Here is a 14,560-nt window from a genome sequence, read left to right on the forward strand (position 1 = left end):
ACCAAATTTAAACAATCTCTTCCATCAATGTTTTCCTCTGTCTTGCAGAGTAATGCATCAGAGAACAGAGACTTAGATCATCTAGTTGATCATCTTACAACTTCAATGCAAACTTCACTTGATAAATATCCTGATGCATGCTCAATAATCCAGGTAGAAAAATCCAAAAAAGTTCAATCTGGTCCTCTGGACATTCAAAGATATTGGATATTTAAGAGACTGAGCTGAAAACAGCACCTCAGACTGGGGAAGTCTCTTGGATGAGAGACGAAACGTTTCTATATTTTTTTGCTTTGTTTTGTTTTTTGTTTTGTTTTTTTGAATGTCCAGAGGACCAGATTGAACTTTTTTGGATTCACTTGATAAAATTGCTCCACTGAAAAAGAAAGTAATCAATCAGAGAACTGGCTCCATGGTTCAATTCTGAGTTACGTACTTTAAAGCAGCATCTAGAAACCAGGAGAGAAAATGGCGCTCTACTAATGTTGAAGAATTTTATTTAACTTGGAAAGATAGTCTGCTAACATATAAAAAAGCTCTCCGTAAAGCTAGAACTTTATATTACTCATCTTTAATAGAGGAGAATAAAAATAACCCTAGGTTTCTGTTTAGTACTATTGCTAGACTAATTAAAAGTCCCATTTCTGTTGAACCATGTATCCCTACAACTATAAGTAGTGATGACTTCATGAAATTCTTTATAAATAAAATTATTTCAATTAGAGAGAAAATTCAAACCATCCTTCCTTCTACTATCTCTGGTCCCCTGTCAAATGAGGCAACTTTAAAAATTTCACTAGAGCCTGATTTATGTTTGGACAGTTTTTGTCCTGTTGAGCTCTGAATTGTCAAAAATAATAACCTCATCCAAACCATCCACATGCCTGCTAGATCCCATCCCAACCAGACTGTTTAAAGAGGTATTTCCCCTAATTAATGTCCACATTTTGGATCTACTTAAATTGTCTTTAATGAATGGTTATGTACCACAGAGCTTTAAGGTTGCTGTAATTAAACCTTTACTTAAGAAGTCTGATCTTGATTCAGAAATTCTGGCCAACTATAGACCTATATCTAATCTAACTTTCATCTCATAAATTCTAGAGAAACTAGTTGCAGGTCAGTTGCATGAACATCTACAAAGAAATAATTTGTTTGAAGAGTTTCAGTCAGGGTTTAGAGCTCATCATAGCACAGAAACAGCACTTGTAAAATTCAAAGAGCATTCAATACAAAAACAACTGGACTTTATTTGTAACAGAAGACGTTTCGCTCCTCATTCGAGGAGCTTTCTCAATTCAAAGAGCAGTGAGAGAAACTCTTTTGAGGACCAAATTGTGCACATTTTGGACCGAGAACACAGATGGTTTGAGAGGGGGTGAAGGAAGCAATTTATGTAAAAAGAGAAAAGTCGTCTCTTAACAGAGGAGGAGGCCTCAGATTTCCACTTTCAAAAACCTATAATGCAACTTTAAAACAGATTCCCAGCCGGTTTTCACACCTGATGGGAACAGAGGGGCCTCGTCTGTGAATTAGAGGATCAAAAGACTCTTACTGTTTAGGTGTTTAGGTGTGAACTGCCAATCTACATATGTGTGTGTGTCTTATCTCACTCAGCCTTATAACCTGAACCCCTCACTCACTGCTCTTTGAATTGAGAAAGCTCCTCGGATGAGGAGCGAAATGTCTTCTGTTACAAATAAAGTCCAGTTGTTTTTGTATTGAACGCTTTTTGAATTCATCATGTCCTCGATGACTGAGAATCTTCACCAGCATAGCACTAGTAAAAGTCACTAATGATATTCTCATGGCCTCAGACAATGGACTTGTGTCTCTACTGGTCCTGTTAGACCTCAGTGCTGCATTTGATACAGTTGATCACAATATTTTACTACAGAGGCTTAAATATGATATTGGGATTACAGGAACAGCTCTAAAATGGTTTAAATCATATCTATCTGATCGATTCTAGTTTGTAAATGTAAATAATAAATGTTCTTCATACACCAAAGTTAGTCATGGAGTTCCTCAGGGCTCAGTGCTTGGGCCAATACTCTTTACTTTATATATGCTTCCATTAGGTAAAGTTATTAAACAGCATAGGATAAATTTTCATTGTTATGCTGATGACACATGATTATATTTGTCCATTAAACCCAATAAATCCAATCAGCTACTTAGACTACAAGCATGTCTTAAAGACATAAAAACCTGGAAGACCCTTAATTTTCTCCTGTTGAACACAGACAGGGCAGCACGGTGGCGCAACTGGTAGAGCTGCTGCCTCTCAGCGAGCAGGTCCCTGGTTCAAACCCCGGTCCAGGGGCCTTTCTGGGTGGAGTTTGCATGTTCTCTCCGTGCATGCGTGGGTTTTCTCCGGGTACTCCGGTTTCCTCCCACAGTCCAAAAACATGCATGTTAGGCTGATTGGTAACTCTAAATTGTCCCTAGGTGTGAGTGAGAGAGTGAATGGTTGTTTGTCTCGTTTGTCTCTATGTGGCCCTGTGATGGACTTGCGACCCGTCCAGGGTGTACCCCGCCCCTCGCACAGTGATTGCTGGACATGGGCACCAGCGACCCCCGTGACCCAAAATGGAATAAGCGGGTAAAGAAAATGGATGGATGGATGGATGAACACAGACAAGACTGAGGTTTTGGTTTTTGGACCTGAGCACCTTAGGAATGAATTTTTCAGTCTTTCTCCCTCCTTAGATGCATTAATCTGTCCTCCAGCTCTAATGTTAAAAATCTTGGTGTTATTTTTGATCAGGGCATGTCTTTTATCCCCCACATTAAAAACGTTACTAGAACCTCCTTCTTCCACCTGCGTAATATCACTAACATTAGAAACATCTGATCTAAACATGATGCAGAAAAACTGGTCCGTGCATTTGTCATGTCTAAACTGGACTATTGCAATGGTTTATTATCTGCATGTCCAAATACTTCTTTAAAACGTCTTCAGTTGATCCAAAATGCTGCTGCCAGATTCTTAACCAGAGTTAGTAGGAGAGATCATCTCTCTCCAGTTTTAGTTTCTCTCCATTGGCTCCCTGTCAAATCCAGAATACAATTCAAAATCTTACTTCTAACCTACAAAGCTCTCAACAACCTGGCTCCATCTTATATTACAGATCTTATTGTTCCATATTTTCCTAACAGAGCACTTCGCTCTCAGACTGCAGGTTTACTTGTGATTCCTAGAATTTACAAAAACAGAATGGGAGGAAGATCTTTCAGTTATCAGGCTCCTCTCTTGTGGAACCAACATCCAATCTCTGTCCGTGAGGCTGACACATTATCCAGTTTTAAAACTAGGCTTAAGACTTTCCTTTTTGCTAAATCCTATAGTTAGGGTCGGCTTTGGTTTAATTTCTAAATAATAAAAAAAAAAAAAAAAAAAAAAAAAAGAAAGGCGCTATATAAGTACAGTCCATTTACCATTTAAGTCAGGTAGAAAGTGCCTGAGCACCAAATGCACGGCACACAGCTCCAGTATATATATGTTTGGAACAATCTGGTCCAAACAAGGACATTTGGACCTGCGAGCCGCAGAGGCAAAGGGAGCCAAACTGCAGCTGTCTGACCTGGAGGTTGTTACAGCGGAGACCCGGTCTGCCGACGTTTGGACCTGCGAGCCACAGAGGCAGAGGAGGCCAAACTGCAGCTGTCGGACCTGGAGGTTGTTACAGCAGAGACCCGGTCTGCCTTCGTCTGGACCTGCGAGCCATAGAGGCAGGAGGAGCCGAGTTACGGCAATCGTATTGAGGAGATGTTGTAGCCTGGACCCGGTCTGCCACCGTTTTTGGACCTGCGAGCTGCTGGGACCGAGTGCACCGTGAGACAGCGTGGGATCTGGAGGTTGTTGCCGCTAGGCCTTGCTAAGCCTCGGCTAACAACATAAGCCTCCGAACCTCGTGGCTAGATCCTGTGCTTCTGAGAGTTGAGACCAATAATCCAGAAGTATCGTGAGTAATGCCGAGCAAACACAGAGATAAGAGACAAGTGTCAGAAAATAATTCAGAAGATATGGAGGAAGTTAAAAAATCTTTGAACTTTATGAGTGCTGAACTGACTAGATTATCATCTAAGTGGGAACTCGTGTTTGAAGAAGTGAAGCAATTGAAAGAAGTGATCAGTAATAAAGACAAAAGAATAGCTGAACTAGAACAAAAAGTAGACGACATGGAACAATACACAAAAATAGACAACTTGGTGATCACTGGACTGGAAGTTAGGAACCGAACTTATGCAAGAGTTGTTGCTGGTACTAACACAGCAGAAGACGCACCACAGGAAGAACTACAGACTCTGGAGGAGCAAGTAGTGATTTTTTTACAAAGCAAATACATTGACATCAAACATGAGGACATTTCAATCTGTCACACACTGCCCAACAAATCAAATAAATTCAAACCATCCATAGTCATCAAGTTCATTAGCAGGAAATCAAGAAACAATGTGATAATGCAAAAAAACGGAAGGGAACAAATGTTTACATAAATGAACATCTAACTAAAAAAAAAAAGGAAATATTGCACGTGAAGCAAGGTGGTTGAAAAAACAGAAAAACATAGTTTCAATTCAATTCAATTCAGTTAAGTTATATAGCACCAAATCACAACAAAGTTGTCTCAGGGCACTTTACAGGAACATTCACATACATAAAAGCCAATTAGTAAAGTTCTCTATCTAAGGAATCAACTTGGACAAGAAATGGAAACATTTGGATCAAACTAGAGGAAGGATCTCAGGCTAAAATAATAAAAGACCTGAAGGATCTGGAAAGACTAAAATGAGCTCATGAGAAGACAGGTGATAAATCATTGACATAACTTCATAAACAAAATATAAAATGAACAAATACATTAAAACATGGCAACATACAAAGACTCAGAGTTTAAAATATACAATGTTGAAGATGTGATTGATACAATTTTTTTCCCTGCAATAAAAGACTGTGAATATTACAATGAAGAACAGTTTAATGACATCAATATAACTAATGGAGGTCTCTCTATTATTCACTTTAATAGTAGAAGTTTAAATGCAAATATATCCAAAATAACAGATTATTTAAAACAGCTAAACAGAACCTTTACAATAATAGCACTGTCAGAGACATGGCTCAACGATGAAAACACAACTAATGTTCACATGGAAGGTATGAATTATATCATGTGAACAGAAGCAACAAAAGAGGTGGTGGAGTGGCTCTATTTGTTAAAAATGAAATAAAATGTAAATTAATTAATGAAATGTCAATAATTGTTGATAATATCATGGAAATAATAACAATACAAATAATAAAGAAGAATGATAAAAACATATTGATAAGTTGTGTATATCGATCTCCAGGATTGAATATAGAAATATTCACTGATAAAATCGTACAACTATTGGACAAGAGTTTTAATAAAAGCATTTTTTTTGTGTGGGGACTTTAATATTGACTTGGGAAATAAAACAGATTCAAATAACATCAGTACATTTACACATTCATTGTATAGTTTAAATCTTTATCTGTTAATATCAAAACCAACAAGAATTACAACTCATAGTGCTACAATAATCGATAATATTTTCACAAATGTAACAAATGGGGATGTGATGGGAGGTATTTTAACGAGTGATTTGAGTGATCACTTACCAGTTTTCATGATTTATAAAAATGATCAAAGCATTACAAAAGAAATTACAATTAAGAAAAAAACAATAAACACGTCAAAAAAAGCAATGGACAAATTAAAAGATGATTTACATAAACAAAGCTGGAAAGACATGTATGTTGATGATGTTGTAGTGAACTAAGCCTCAGGTCAAAAACCTGACCCTGAGGGCCTTCCTGGAACAGGAACTGTTATTTCATTGATTTGAGTCCAGAAACACAAATTAAGCTCATCCAGAGACTTTCGGAGTGTGTCCTGCACTGGTCAATTGAAAGAACACTCTCTTTTCATTATCATTACTATTTTACAATATCTTGATAATCAAAGTGTGTTTAGTTCAAATCATTTTTAAATGTTGAAGTGAACTACTCATTTTAAATCAACTGTGAAACAGTATAAATGAATTTTAATCCTCATTCAAAGTAGAAATCAAGTTAATGTCTGTTACAAGAGTAATGATGCATTTTTGATCTTCTGTCTGAAATGAGAAGTAGTGAGTCGGTCAAAAGTCAAGGAACGGTCAAAAACATGTTTATTGGAACGAAATGTCATGTTTAACTCTCTCAGATAGATAGAAAAAGACTGGCTCCTAAATGTCTCTGTTTCTTCAAAACATCTTTCTGTCTGTTCTTAAAACAATCTACTCTGTCTCCTTGACTTGTAATAACCACTGACGTCACTAAAACCACACCCCGGTTGGTTCGTTCAACCAATCAGGAAGTTCTTAGAGGAACCGGAAGTGACCTCTTTAAAAGGGTCAACACTTCCTAGTTCCAAGCAGAACAAGAGTTCCAAGCAGAAAAAGAGTTCCAAGCAGAACAACGTTCCAGACATGAACCAAAGTTCTGAGAGCAGAACCGAATGAAAGTTCTGAAGTGCTGGAGTTAGTTGGGAGTTCTTTCGAGTCTCGTGGGGATTATGGAATCTTCCACATCTGAGTGGAACTCTGACGGGCTCACAGCTCATGTGAGTCCACCTGGGAGGTGAGCGTGCTGTTGAACGAAGTACTCTCACGACTCCTGAGGTCACAGCTGTTCTTACGGAGACGCTGAAAACAGTTGAAAGAAAACTCTACACCGGAGCCGAAACTATCGTCTGCAAAGGTAAAAGAGTCGATCTTCACTTGCGAGTGTACCGTGGGTTAAGCTGCGTCCAAAGGAGCGTGCTGATCTGGTTATACAGACACCTTCCCTCACCCATCTCTCTCCATTTAAGCTTCATTTTCCCATCTTTAAAACTCTTCTATCTGCCAGTAATTAATCCAGATATTTTCAGAAATGTCTGTTGTATTTCAGTTGCAAGTAAGAAATCATGGCCGTATGATTTCTCATTGTAAAGCTCATTAATTAAGCTGTGTTAATTGTAATCAATCTGCCAATTATTGTAAATGTGTGATGTGTTTAAATCGTTGAAAATAAATGGCTCACTGTTGTTGGTGAGTCAGAAATTTAAACACGTTTCCGTCCACATTTAATCATTCAAGACACGATAGTACTCAGTCCAGAAAAATGAAAGAATCCGTTTAAATTATGAATAATACCAGACAGGTATCATTCATTACAATGTGAACAGATCATATGATGAGTTTATGAATATTTTGGGAGCTCTGTATGAAAAGAATTGTGTGCAAAATAATTGTACAAAGAGAAATGTTGTTGACCAACCATGGATGACGAAAGGGTTGAGAAATGTTTGTTAAAAAAAAGAATTATTTGTATACATGTTTCTTGAAACTGAGAACACAAGAGGCCGAAGAGAAATATAAGAAGTATAAAAATAAATTAGTAGGGATTACAAGGAAACACAAGAAGGAATATTATAGTGATTTATTAAATAAAAGTAATGGTGATATGAAAGCTACAGGGCGAGTAATAAATAGTGTTCTGAAAAGTCATAAAGCAAAAACAGGTATTTCACAATATTTTTTGAAGGATGACGATGAAATCCATGATGAAAATGAATTGTAAATGGATTTAATCATCATTTTGTGAACGATGGATCAAGCCTTGCAGCTAAAACACCAAAAGTAGACAATAATGTGAACCATTTAGTTATAAGTTGTGACAACAGTATTTTTCTTAATGGAACTGACAAAGAAGAAATAATGAATGTAGTAAAAAATCTTACAGATAAGAGATCAAAAGACTGGGTGGACATGGATATGATGTTTGTAAAGGACATAATGAGTTATGTTATCGAGCCGTTTACATATATTTGTAATTTATCATTTTCAAAAGGAATATTTCCAGACAATATGAAAGTAGCTAAGGTAGTTCCTCTCTTTAAAAGTGGTGATAAATGTGTGTTCAATAATTATAGACCAATATCCTTATTACCACAGTTCTCAAAAATTCTAGAAAAACTATTTGTGATCATACATCCATCCATCCATTTTCTTTACCCGCTTATTCCATTTTGGGTCACGGGGGTCGCTGGTGCCCATGTCCAGCAATCACAGTGCGAGGGGCGGGATACACCCTGGACGGGTCGCAAGTCCATCACAGGGCTATTTGTGATCAGATTAGATAAATTTATTACTAAACAAAACATTCTAAGTAGCAGTCAGTGTCATGATTCATGTTTTCTGGACTGTTCATGTCATGTTTCCTTTTTTGTTGTTGCTCTCCCTCAACTCCTATCACTTAACACAGCTCACATGTGTCTGCCTAATTATCTCAAGCTGTTTAAAAGCCTCTCTCAGCCACTGCACCAGTGCCAGATTATCTGAAGCTTTCAGCCAAAGAGATCCAGCCTTTTCAAGCCAAACCAAGCTCTTTAAAGAACCTGACCCATTTCTGCCTTTCTGAACCCCTGTTTATGCCTGATCCTTGTCTGCCAACGTTTGCTCTCTGATCTCAAGGTTTTGACCCCTGCCTGGCTTTTTACTTTGCTCTGCCTGCTCCCCTGCCTGCAAGTTGTTGCTCTCGGATCTTATGGTTTGACCTCTGCCTGGCCCTCTGGATTCTGCTCAGCCTGCCGATTTCTCTAACCCGTTTGTTCTGTGAAGACCTCATCATCTATCTGGACCATTTGCTTGGACCGTGCTCTTTCTGGGATGTCCTAATCCTTGACAGGTTGGTCTAATCTTTCTGAGCTAAAATTGACCTGCCTTGCCCCTGTCACTCTCCTGCCTCTCTCTGCTTCAGATCTGCAAATCAGTCCCTGAGGTCCAGTGTCCAGAGCTGCAGTCTTCATTTAAAATAAAACCTGTAAATGATTTTTGTGTGTTGGTAGCATTTCTGGTTCTTAGTTTACTTATTCATTACAGTCAGTATGGGTAGGGGTTGAACGAGTATATAATTTTTAAACTCGACATTAACATAATAAAACCCGAGTAGAACTCAAGTATTTGACATCATAAATCTCAAGATACAAAAATAAATAAATAAATAAAACCGCAAAAAATGGTAATTATTTACAAAGAAAAGACCAACAAAACATTGGGAGCGTATATTATGCTCCTACCATTTATCATACTGCAAATAAGTCACAGGAAAAACTAAACTATTTATTATTAAACTGCAAACGTGAAGAAACATGCAGCACGTCAAAAACGAAACTTAAACCGAAATTGGTTTGGTGGATTGGACCCGGTGTTACACCATACTCTGTGACCTGCAACAGTGCAACACCGCCCCCTACGGTCATACGGTGGTCACATAATATGACGTCACTACGGATACTCTATGATAAATTTTTAACCTCGATAGATGTCCTAGCAATCGATGTGTAGATTACTCGAGTACTCTGTTAATGCCCTAAGTATGGGTTTAGAGCAAAAATCTCTACATCAATGGCTGTCATGGAATTAATAGAACAAATAACTACTGCTGTCGATCAAAAACAATATTGTGTTAGTATTTTTGTTTTTAAAAAAAGCATTTGATACTTTTGATCACACCATTCTCCTTGAAAAATTAAATATGGTATAAGAGGACCAGCATTACACTGGGTATCTAGCTATTTGAAAGATAGGAAACTGTTTGTACAACTAAATGGTGTAAGATCTGACCTCTGCAATATCACGTGTGGAGTTCCTCAAGGCTCTGTACTTGGAGCAAAGTTATTTATTTTATATGTGAATGACTAAGTGAATGTATCAGGACTCCTCAAATGTGTCCTTTTTGCAGATGACATCACATTTTTTTGTTTGGGTAAAGATGTAAAACGGATGTTGGAATTGATGAAGACAGAATTTGATAAAATACAAACTTGGTTTAAACTTAATAAATTATCATTAAATTTAGGTAAAACTAAATACATGATATTTAGTAACAAAAAGAGAACTGTTGATGATCCATTTAAAATTGAGGGTATTGAGATTTGTTGAGTTAATGAGATTAAATTTTTGGGTGTAATCATTGATGAACAGCTAACATGGAAAAATCACATAAATTCTGTAAGAACAAAAATATCTAAATCTATTGCAGTACTATACAAAGTCAGGGAATTATTAAATGATAAAGCTCTGTACATGTTGTATAACACAATCTTTGTTCCACATTTAATCTATTGCATTGATGTTTGGGGGAAAGCGTGTAAAACATTTACAAAGCCTATTTTTATTTTACAGAAAAGAGCTGTAAGAATTATCACCAGAAAGCATTACAGTCACCCATCAAGCACATTATTTCATCAACTGAAGTTATTGAAGTTCCATGATTTGGTAGATTATAGTATTTTATCAGTTATGTATAGGGCTCAAAATAACACATTACCATTAAATATCCAAAGAAATTTTGTTAAAAGACTAAGTTGTTATAATCTTAAGGAGATAGAGATATTTGTCAAACCAAAATTCAGAACGAGTCTGAAGGGAAGGTCTACCTCAATCCAAGGAATTGGATTGTGGAATGGTCTAGAGAGTGATGTTAAAAATGCCAAGTCAATGTGTACATTTAAGAAAAAGATCAAAGCTGAATTGCTAAAAAAAAAAAAATATGAAGTAGCTTAGTGTGTTTTTTGTATTAGAATTAGAAAAATTAAAAAGAGTTATTCATTTTGTTCTGTTACTTGAAAATTATTATGATTCAACTAATTGTTTGAAAAAAGGGGCAGATATAATAAGATTTTTTCTTCTTTCTGCTGCCTTTTATTTTAAATCTTATATTTTTTTATATTGTTATGGAATTGTTTTTTTTATTTTTATGAATAAACTTTATACCATACCATTATACCATACAATCTTTCTGGCACCAGCAGCCCTGGACTGCTCTGTGTTGCCATACAGTGCCCTATCCTGTGGAGCTGGTGATTTTTGTGACCACCCCCCTGTGACACACAACCATCCCTATGAGGACACCCCTGGACAGATGAGCTCTGTCTCTTCACGGGATCAAGGCACAAAGGCATGATGCCTAATCTGCCATGCCTGGATGGTCTGTTCCAGTGCTTCCAATGCAGATGAACCGAACAACTCCCCTGGTACCACCAGGACGTTGCAGAGGGTCCTGCGGCATGACTTGGCCAATGTCAACTGCGCCAGCCAGATCTGTCGACAGGCCTGGAATAAGAAGGACATTACATGCCTAAGTTCTCTGGTCATCACAACAAAGGCCTGAAGCGCTGCATCGCTAAAGCCCATTGCTGTTGCTGCACCACTCGTGTCCTGAAGGGACGCAGAGAGGGCAAACATGAAGTGCACAAATGAATTACCAAGGCGGCCAGCATGCGCTCCTGCGTTATAAGCTTTACATAGGAAGTCATCTATAACACGACATTGAGCCCGTGAGCACCGAATATAGGGGCACAGGACTTTCTCTGGTGACACGATGAGCAAGGCCACAGTGGGTTCAACCACCATCATATGGTCCAGGCCTGCTTTGGCTGGCTCATGCATAGCCACCAACTCCCAACCATCTGTGGGGAAGTGTTATGACTCAAGGAACCCAGAGTTGTATGAGACCCGGAACAAGACATACACAGGCAAGTACAAAAGTGAAAGTGTTTATTATTCACAGTGAAATTATACAGTTGTCTCTCTGCAGCTCTTAGAAGAGGAGGGAGAAGGTCAGAGGAGGTCGGCAGGTGATCAGACAGTATTAATAAGAAGATGTTTTCTCTCTTACAGATTGGAAGATCTCCTTTTGGTCCACTCTGAATCCTAGGAGAGCTCCAGAGAGGGACAAGGTCAGGGGGCCAACTGAATGAGGAAGGCTAGCAACTGGTGGTTGGTAGGCACGAGGAGAACCATTGACGAGGAGCTGGGAGAACCAGGACGAGACACAAAGAGAACCAGGACTGAATTAGGGAACCAGGACCGAGGAGGCAGAAACACAAGAGACAAAGAGACCGGTAAGTAACTTTACTAGATACTAATTTACCGGCCGGAGACAACACTAGCATTAGATGGTCAATGCTCCAGTGAAGAGTAACACTGGACTACAGCCTTATGTATGAGAAGATCCTCATCAAGTTGATGGCCGACAGCTGTTGGCAATTAATTCAATTCAATTCAGTTTATTTATATAGCGCCAAATCACAACAAAGTTGTCTCAGGGCACTTTACAGGAACATTCACATACATAGAAAAGTCAATTAGTAAAGTTCTCAATCTAAGGAAACCAGCAGACAATTTGAATCTTGGCTTCGTTGCAGTCTCCCATCCTGAGCAAGCACAGTGGCAACAGTGGAAAGAAAAACTCCCTTTTAAAAGGAAGAAACCTCCAGCAGAACCAGGCTCAGGACAAGCGGCCATCTGCTTTGATCGGCTGGTTGAGAGGACAGGAAGGAGAGACAGACGAACACAGAATAGAAGGTTCAGGTGGACCTGAAAGACAAAAAAACCCCACATGTTAAGAATAGAAAAAATAATTACAAATACAAAACAGGTTGAGCAGAGTAAGTGGAGACAGTAGCAGAGTGAAAAGTGTGGTAAGTTTGTCCTCCAGCAGTCTAAGCCTATAGCAGCATAAATAAGGAACAGCTCAGGAAACCCAAGCCGACCCTAACTATAGGATTTAGCAAAAAGGAAAGTCTTAAGCCTAGTTTTAAAACTGGTTAATGTGTCAGCCTATTAGCGGCCATCTTGGACGAGGAGCTGCAGGCAGTGATACTCTTACAGTACCTCCCCCTCAAGAATCGCCCCCAGGCGACCTGAGGCGCTTCTCTGTGTGGTTCCTGAAAAAGGAGGTGATCAGGCTGGGGTCCAAAATAAAAGACTTGGGGATCTAAGACCTCTCCTCTGGGCCATACCCCTCCCAATCAACAAGGTACTGGAAACATCTACCTCTGTGTCTCACATCTAAGATGGTCCTTACTGTGAACACAGGGTGGTTGTCGATCAGGCGGGCTGGTGGAGGAAGGTCAGAGGGGGGACACCAGGGGCTCACAGAGACTGCTTTAACCTGGGAAACATGGAACGTGGGATGAATCACATGGAGCTAGGGAGTTGTAGTCGTACTGCTGTGGGGCTGATAATCCTAGAGATGGGGAAGGGGCCGATGAAACGGGGCATCCTTCAAGTTGATGTCCCGGGTGAACAACCAAACTCTTTGTCCCACCTAGTATGTGGGCGCAGTGGAGCGGTGACGGTCGACAAGCCTCTTGTTTTGGGCCGCAGTGCAAACCAGAGCTGCCTTGGCCTGACGCCAGATGTGCTGTCAGTGTCTGAAGTGGTGCTGGACTGATGGCACCGTGCAGTCCATCTCCAGGCTGGGTAAGAGGGGGCATGTAGCCTAAGGCAGCAAGATGGCGCCGGTGTGTAGGGCTGCCCATTTCTCGCTCTCTGCTTGTATTGTAATTTTGTTATTTTTACAAGAGTTGGTACAGTGTGCCGAGTCATATTTTCAGTATGATCGTCGGGCACTTTTGGAGCTCCGTACATTTGCTGTAATTCCTGCGGAGTTTTGGTACAGCGGTCAGCACTCTCCTCCACCGGTCCTGTCTGAGATTCCTGCATTCCTTCTGCGTGACCCTGGCCTTTCTCCATGGAGGAAACGTCGCAGACGTCGTGGGAAGTGTGCAGGGATTTTGGTGAAACTGAGGCAAAGTGTGGATTATTCTATCAGGACTCGCTCTGGATCTGATCTTCTCCTCTCTGACCCGTGGTGCTCCCGGGGCCCGGCTGCTGGCCAGCTGCCCGCGCGCTCAGTCCATATAAACAACTGGAGTTGTTTACCTGTGCGCCGCACCAGCAGACCTGGAGGAGCTGTTCTTCATAACCTGCGCCCGCTGGCGCGTGCTTCTCCCTCCACGGCTGTGCCTGCGTTGGACCCTATCAGGATGTGTTTTATTAACGCAAGGTCTGTTTCCAACAATACGTTTATCCTCAATGACTTTTTTAAAGATCAGGAGTTGGATTTTCTGTTCGTCACAGAATCTTGGATTTCTGATGGTGAGTCCAGTGCCTTGGTGGAACTACTACCCCCGGACTGTCTGTGTTTCAATGCCCCGCGGCCATCAGGTCGGCGCGGGGGGGATTATTAACAGTTTTTAAAGCAAACTTGGCCTGTAAACAGTTGTCCATCCCGGTGTCCCGCGCCAGCTTTGAGCTAAGCATCTTTGAGCTAAGCATCTTTGAGCTAAGCATTTTTGAACTCGGACACTGCCCTCCGGTTCTGTGCGTGCTCATCTACCGCCCCCCTTGTTCCAAGGACTTCATAAAAGAATTCTCTGACATTTTGGCTGATATCACACAGAGATACACTCACTTTTTGTTTATTGGTGACTTTAATTTGCATGTGTGTTGTCAGGAGAAGCCCTTAGTGAAGGACTTTCTAGATTTATTGGACTCTTTTAATTTAACTCAGCAGGTAAACAGTCCCACCCAAGAACACGGTCACACGCTGGACCTCGTTTTAACACGCGATGTCTCTGTTTCTAATTTGAAAATCGGTGACAATGTTTTTCAGATCACATGCCTGTATTGTTTGACCTCACCCCCCCCCCCC

This window comes from Nematolebias whitei, chromosome 19 (genome assembly GCF_014905685.2).
Source record: "Nematolebias whitei isolate Nwh7 chromosome 19, NemWhi1, whole genome shotgun sequence".
NCBI lineage: Eukaryota > Metazoa > Chordata > Actinopteri > Cyprinodontiformes > Rivulidae > Nematolebias > Nematolebias whitei.